This window comes from Geospiza fortis, unplaced genomic scaffold (genome assembly GCF_000277835.1).
Source record: "Geospiza fortis unplaced genomic scaffold, GeoFor_1.0 scaffold20, whole genome shotgun sequence".
Classification (NCBI taxonomy): domain Eukaryota; kingdom Metazoa; phylum Chordata; class Aves; order Passeriformes; family Thraupidae; genus Geospiza; species Geospiza fortis.
Window position 1 is genome coordinate 2,874,072 of NW_005054374.1, and position 8,328 is coordinate 2,882,399.

Genomic DNA, 8,328 nt, shown 5'->3' on the forward strand with positions numbered 1-8,328 from the left:
AGTCAGAGTCAAGCAAAGCTGGTGAAGCTGATGTCCCTTGGAATTTGCTCAGGCTCTGCCTGAGGAGGAAATCAGGAACACTCCTCTGGCATACACCTTGTTTTCAGCGCAGCAGAGCTCCCCCCTGCCATTCCCTGCGTGCCACCAACTCTCTCCTTAACTTTGTTTCTGTCTTGCTCTTTTTTCACTTCTTGCCATTATTTGTAAAACTACTACTGAAAATGACCTACATAAATAAATAAATTGAATGAATAAATCATGAGGGAGAGAATGAATGTGTGAGTGTGTAGGTGGATGACACAGAGAGCCAGGCTGGTGGGAGCAGCAGGAGCTATCAGTTCATTTGCTGTCAGCAGCAGAGCCCCAGGGAGGGTAAGGACATTAAGTACCTGATTGTGCAAGGTGCTGAGTGCCTTCATCTCCTGTCATTTTTGGAGATAATCAAACGTATTTCCAGACCTTGCCAGTAGAGGCTTCCAGGAAGGATGAAGAAGGCAGAAGACTAAACCTGTGACTTCTATCCTTTGTTTTTTCAGTTTTCAGATCCCTAAGGATTTTTTCCCCATAATGAATCTTTTGATAATTACCTTTCATGGAGCCTTTTAAAACAATCAATGGACCCTCAAGGGTGCAACTGAGTTTCTGGGATTCAGATAATGTACAGCAGGAGAAACTTCCCTTCTGCAAGAGCAAGTCTGGAAGGGTAATTTCAGAGTTTACATTGGTTGTATCCTCTCAGGTATGACTTTTTCTCCATGGAAGACACTTGTGACCACTGGCCCCTTGCCACACCACTGAGCCCTGGGACTTCTCTGTATGTGAGCATGAGGTGAACTCTGCAGTTCAGGAAGGATTTTGATGCTCCTTTGACATTTGCCACATCTCACCCCAGAGATGAAATGTGCCCATTATGCTGACAGTTTTGCTCTTCAGAATGAGGCATATACAGCTGGAATCCAACTGATTGCAGAAAGGCAAGGTATTATTAAATGGACAAATTTTGACCAAAAAAAAAAAAAGTGGTTTAATTATCAGTGGTGTTTGCAGTAAGTACTGAGTGCTCCTGACCTTGCAGCAATCCTCCCTTTTTGCTTCTGAGGTAGTTCAAACCTTTGTGTGATATGTCCAGAGGATAAGGTTGTATTGTGGTATGAGGTAGATAGAGCAGCTTTTTAAAGAATGCTTGGAAATGTGTGTCCATACCTGTAGGTTTTGTATATGTACATTTTCCTCTCACCTTTTTAAAATATGTGGCTCTTTAGCACTCATCACAGGAGTCTAGGTATCCCTCCTAAATGATAACTAGCTGGATTAGAACTAAAGGAATTGTCTTGAATTTCTCTTCAAATCAAGCGTGGCTTGTTCCTGTTCTCTTCTAAAAGTTTGCTCTGCCACAAACTTTACAGTTGACCACTGGAGATGTTGTGGGAGATCCAAATGACACACAGTGCAGCCAGTCCTTGGGGACATTATGCACTCCCCTGAAGAGCCCAGGAAAGGAACACAGGATTTTTCAGTTTCTTTTTCAGTATTCAGGGTAGCAGCAGAATTGAGACTAGGATATAGAGGATGAGGTATTGTTGGTTGCAGGCTGTGCTTTTGAGAAGATGTGATGTTCTAAATCAATTGCCTCTTTAAACTTGGCAATTGTATATGCAGGAATAGGGAATTGCAATAACAAAGTTTGGAATTCATAAATACACTTATAACTCTGGTCAAGTGCAAATCCCTCAGGTGGTGAGGAAGGCACAGCGAGCCTATCAGTCACAGGTAGAACAGTCCCCACAGATTTCTACAGAGATTGCTCAGAATCAGCCATTTATTCAGCTGCGAGATGCTGTTCACATACAAAGTGGGCCAGGATGTCACCTGACTGTGGCTGACAGCCAGTCCACTGACTGAGTCTAGGGCTTATTGCATATGTGGAAGTCCAAGGTTACCTAAGTTAACTCAAGAAGAAGGAGAAAATTCAAAGGGAAATGTGGGCAGCTGCACCAGAAACCTCATTATTGTGAATCTGGGAGCCTCCAGAATGACTTGTGAACGTCCCTGTCAGGTCAAACATTATTGCCCCCCATTCCTCCAGATAATACTGCTCCCTGTAGGACCTGATGGGTCAGCATCACTGGCAAACTGCATGAGCTTGCTTTGTGCCAGGGCTGTGCGGGACATGTCCAGCCCTTCCGAGTGGTTTGGAGCCTGTGACAGCAGCCCATGGCCAGGACTGATGCAGGAGCTGTGCTCCTTGTCACCCTGGGAATGCCACCACCTTTCTGGATCCTTCCTTGCCTTGGATATCTTCTGTCCATCCTCACAGTGTAAAGTCCTGAAGCAATGGATGAGGAAGGGAGTTGTGGCCATAGGCTGATGTGGGCAGCCAGACAAGTGCTGCCCTGTTAGAGATGCTTTGTGTCTTGGTTTGGAAGGACAGGAGTCTGCTAAGGAAGGCAGGAGCCTCCCCTGAAATGGAGAATGTAAACCCTCCCCACCCCTCCGAATTGCTATAATTTTAAATTAAGGGGCTCTCAGGCAAAAAAGATGGGAGCAGGAAATAACAGTTCTTTAATAGGGAAGAAAACAAAGAATAAAATAAACAATGCAGTACACTAGAACAACACTGACAGAGTCAGAACCCAACCTGACACCCTGTGGGTCAGGGTGTTGGTGGCAGTCCTATTGAAAATGTGGCTGCAGTCCTCTGAAGTATCAGTTGTGGTTCTGTTGGAGCAAGGAGGATCTGTAGAGAAGGATGTATTCTTTCCTCTGAAGATCCAGTGGAGGAAGAGGCAGCTGCTGTTCCTCTGGGGAATTCCGTGGAGAAAGCCGTGCTGGTGTTCCAGAATCTCAGAAGGAGCCATGCTTGGCTCCTCCCTGTGGGCGGAGCATCTCACAATGGGATGTTACAGTTCTTATCAGTCATGCCCCGATATTCAATAGTCTGTTATCAGCAATGTCCCCTCCCGAGGGAGGTGTGAATGTGGTCACTCAAAGAGAGAGATAAGGCAAACTGCTCACTTGACAAGGTAATTAGCCATACAGATGGTAACGGAAAACATCTTGCATGCAATCTTCAACACTGTGCCTTATCTTCTATTTGATCTCTTTTTCAGATGGCTGAAAAGAATAGAAATTAAAAGGTATTTATACGATGCAGAAGCCTCCATTCCATCTTCAGGGGGAACTGAGCCACATAGGTAAAAAAGCCTCAGTGGCAGTCAGTGGGCTGGATCCTATAGAATGGAAAGGGCAAGACAAAACACCACACTTGGTGGGATTTCCAGAAGGATTTAGTTACGTAAGGTTCACACTGATTAAGAGCAGGTGCCTAACTACATAAGCACATTTGTAAACCTATCGAGTGTGCATTTGTATGCATAGATGTCTAAATATTTACCTTTGTACAGCATTTAGTAACTCTGAAATAAGTGTTCCTGTCCAGCTCCAGTGCAGGAGCCTGTACAGTCATGCAAACATGGCCCTGCCTCTCAGCAGGGGATATTAAGTCTGGCACTACATGGATTTAACTCAGACATTTGGCTTCTCAACCAGAACTGCACTTGAATGCTTTTTCAAATGCTCCCTTATTCAGCTAGAGCAAAAGAAGTGGTGTTAGCACACCACCCTGCCAGTGCCCTGCACTCCTTTGGGTAAGGATTGTCCCTGTGTTGAAGACAGCATCCCTGGAAACTACAGAGGTGGCTGCTCTCCACTCTTTTCCAGGCATACCCTTGACACCTTCCTTGTATGTTTCTCAGCATTTGAATCTAAAACAGCTATTAAAAGTCTTAAAAGGATCAGAGATAGCATTTACTTGCTATTTACACACCTATTCCCAGTCAGATAACTCAGTGCCTCAGCCAACTTGCCTGATAATCAGGACAGCATATGGAATACTATGTGCTTCTCCCTTTCACCTCCACTCTCTCCATCACTGCTGCAATCCAGTACCCAGAGCACTGTCCTGAATACAGATTTCCTTCTTCCTGCTCTGCTTATTTCCTTTAAGGCATTTTTCCCCCTCTTGTGGATTGACAGACTTATCAACACCAGCTAAGATTCATTTAATATGCCCAGCATAAGCCAAACAAGATCCTGGCCTGTCTCTCCATATTCTTTTCTCACAAAGAAATGGTTTTAGCTTCAATTATTTGCATTGTCTGCTGAAATATTTAGCAAATGCAATAGTTTGGTAGTCAGGTGTTGCTGTAAACTCTCCTGAATGTTAAGTCTCTAAGCCAATTCTGCAGATGCCTGCTTGGATTTTTGTTTTGTTTTTCTTCCTGGCTGTGATGAGACAATATCCCCAGGAAGCAAGGACACAGCAGCACCATGGGCTGGATGCTGCACTCCTGGTCCCTATGTTGGAGATGTGCAGGGGCATCCACACATAGCAAGCCTGCAGAATTAATCCCAGATGCCAAATGTGGAGATGAGTATCACGTGGCAAAGCTTTGAATTTTTCATTTTTCATTCATTAAAAGGCCATCAAAAAGAAAAAAGCTTTGTTCTCATCCTCCTGAGTGCTGTCATACTCACTCACATGCACATATACACTGCTGCCTTTCCAGTTAATACCAAGGGATGTAATGCCACAGTAAGCAGAGAACTGTAGCAGATTTCCATGGATTATGGAGTATATTTTTATGGATCCAATTGCAAAAGAATCATTGCTATTTTTTTTGAGGTTTTAGTATCTCGCAAAAATATTTCTCTTTTTTTTCCCCTCTCTGTCCAATTTAAAATCTCCTCTGGCATTAGGCAAAATGGTTTTCTTATTAATCCCCATCAGTACAGTCCCAGTTTGCTGCAGATGCTCTGCTGCATGTCAGAGCATGCAGCACCTGATTATGCTTATCTACCTGTAGGAATTCTCTCCTTGGCTACCACAGCCTTCCTGCAGGCATGGAGCAGCTATCCATGGGCAGCAGCATGCACAGGCACTCAGAGGCATCCCTTTAATCTGAGGTTACAGGCCACTGTCAAGTGCTGGTGGACAGAGTGCAGGCCAGACTGTCAGAGGTGCCAGCTGAATGCAGAACAGTCACATGGATATCACCTCTTGGTGATAATAGCAGAAGAAAAAATGCCTTTATTCACTGTAAAGAACATTGGCAAGGCGTACCCAACTCATCCACAGCCCTGAAAACAAATGGAGAAAAGGAAAGGCTTGCATCTCTGTCTCTTTGTTTATGAACCTGTCTGTAACACACTCCAGGGCTCTGGGCTCCTTTTCTGATAGATGTGCAAAGCCTGCAGATGGTAACTTTGTCCAGCTTCCAGGCTAACACAGAGCCATATCTGGGACATCCTGGGGCTTATGGTCTTGGCGTTGGCACATCAGAGTATGTGACGTCAGAGGATATCCCGCCTGCAGCTTCCCAAAATTACTGGAAAGGCTTTTATGGAAGATTGTACCTTTTTACAGTGTGTCACTGATAGACAGCGGTGATGCTGTCACTCTTAGGGAAGTGACAATGTTCCTGCCTCCACAGCATGTTCACCTTGGTGCATGTGTTCTGATTTAAGAGTTTAAAAAACCATCTTAAAAGAATTCTCTCAGTGTGTAACTGATATTGACACATCAAGGACACAATTATCATTCTGCTCACATGGAAGGGAAATGTTGAAAAATAACCCTTCAGCCTATTCCTAGTATTTTCAATTTATCATTCACCAAATGTACACTTTTAAAATTGTAATATTTGACTAAATTTTTTTTAAGAGTTGAGTTTTGGGGTTTTTTCCTTCATTAGCCCTCTCTGTCATCAAGCAAATGGCTTGGGGAAGTCCCCATGAGTCACTTGGGAGCACTTGTTGAAGAGTTGGAGTTACAGAGCAGCATTCACCTTTGGCAAGAACTGTGTCTGATCCTCAGGACAGCATGGGAAAGTGCATACAGGGCATTCTAATCCTTGCAGGCAGAAATTTGTCCTTGTGGAAAAAAGAATCCTCATGGCATGGGAAATCTGTCTCAGGAATCTTTGTACAGGCAAGTCCTTGACTTCTAGAAACAGGGAAATGAGGAAAAATACTTGCCCTCTGCTTCTAAACTCTTCTAGGCATCTGGGTTTGGCCCCCATTGGATAAAGATTTATTGAGCTAGATAGACTACAAGTCTAACTGGGATATTTGTTATTAGAAGTGATGATATTTGTTATTTTGGGATATTTTTTATTAGAAGTGGTTAATGATAATCAGGAAACCATTTTCATGCATTTTTTGCACCTCCATTGGCTTCAGCCACAGTGACAGGTCCCAGATCAGAATCATGCCAGTGGCTGAGAAGTGTTTTTTTCAGTGCAAGCAAGAATTTCCTGTTCTGTTCAAGTTGGTTGGGTCCACTGAATAGCCTCTGTGATCTATTTCAGCACTAAGAAGCAAGTGTAAGCCACATCTTGGGGATGACATGTTCTGTCATGGTCAAAGGGCAGCAGATGGAAATGAAAGTTGGTGAAGTAAACAGTTAGGAGAAAGTGCTTGTCATATAACAAACAGAAGTGACTCATGCCACGTCCCCTTCCCCCTCCAGTCGTTACATGAATCACTTCACCTGTGTCCAAGGAAAGGTCAAACCAATTTCTCAGTTCTTGGAAGAGTTTTCAATTTAAAAGTACCGCAGGATCGTGACATTATTTAGTGTGAAGAGTTGTATGAGCTCTGATTCAGTTTAACATGGGATTACAGTACAATTCTATTAGAACTGTCTCGATTACACAATGTGATTAATGTACATCTTGACTAGCTCTCACTGCCAACACAGATTTTCCTTTTCCAGACTCCTTTAGTGCTCTCTCTTGCTCTTGTTATTTTTAATTGTTTGGCTTAGAAATAAAAAGTGAAGAGATGGAGGAAAGTGTGCTTTCACTGGAGGAAGAGGCATAGGCTCATTTTAAGAGGGTGAGGAATTGGGATTATAAAATAATTACTCTTCATGGTTTCAACTGCAAACCCATCCTAGGTATGCTAAGGGGGACGTTCACTCTTTTTTGCTTCTCCCTCACATTTGGGCTCTACTGGCCTCTTTGTATTATTCAGAACCTAAAGGGGGGATAAGTGCTGCTCTGGAAAATTTCAACTTGTCAGAAGTGACACAGTGTTGGTAGCAGGAAGGGTTCTTTCATCCCTGGCTTTTCCATGACTCTCCTCCTGCTCCCAGCCCCATTTGTTTCCATATTACATGCTTGTTACCAAGAAGAATACAGGAAGAAATTAATCCTAGTATGGATTTCTTTCAAGGCACATTTCTCTCATTTCCATTTTGGCTTGATCCTCTGTTAACTGTCATAAGATAAAATCAGGCAGCTTGACATTTTTATTTTGTTCTCCACACAACAGGTTGGGTTAACCCATGTGGGATTCCCATATGTAATTTACCCAACTAATTTATGTGGAAAATACCAGCACTCTTGCCTTAGCTTGAATTTGAGTTTGACTGAGTTTCCTCAGCATAAAAGCAAACCTCCTTTCCAAATGAAGACATGTGATATACAGGAACATATATTCTGTTCTTCTGCCATTTAATTTTCCTCCTTTCAATTGTACACTCCAAAAGCAGGGGGTCAATGGAAAGGAGATGTCTTGGCAAATCTGGTCACTGCCATTACCATACCTGTAAATGAATTGAGGGGCAGTGAAGCTTTTAAAATAAGATGTTTAAATTCTGTACATAGGATCATGCTTGATTTTTGCGACAAAATCCACCCATTTCTGTCTGCATCTCATGCAAGACTGCACCCATCCTGGAAAAATCAATTGAAGGGTTTCTGTGTTATGAAACATAGGCACTTATTTTTTAATTATTGCACTCAGCTTAAGGCTATGCTTCTCTGTGACTGGCTAACCTGGATCTGTTATAACTCCATTACAACTCAAAATTCAACAGCATTAGCAGTTTTCATCACACTAAATTGTTATTGGAACTGCTTATGGTGAGTCTGTCTCCAAATATAACTAAAGCAACTAAAATGTTTGTTCTTCCTATAGATTACTTGTCCTGAATAGAAATTAATAAGGATGCAATACTCCATTTTTATGTTTTGAAAGAATTTATTTGCTTGTTTATAGGAGCCAGAAAGTAAGTTGAGGTGAATGAAGTGGAAAGAACACTTTTGCTCAGTGAACTATAGGCTTGAGATTGAACAAAATCATTGACAGTTTTACCAGAGAGGGTTTGCAGATGCCCATCAAAATGTCTGCACACAGACTGGCCCTGCAGCATGGGAGCAGCAGAATGCACTGCCACAAGGGAGATCTGGCTGGGTATTTATACCCTGCTCATTGCCATGGAAACAGAAAGTCTTATGAAATGCAGACATTACATACAGAGGT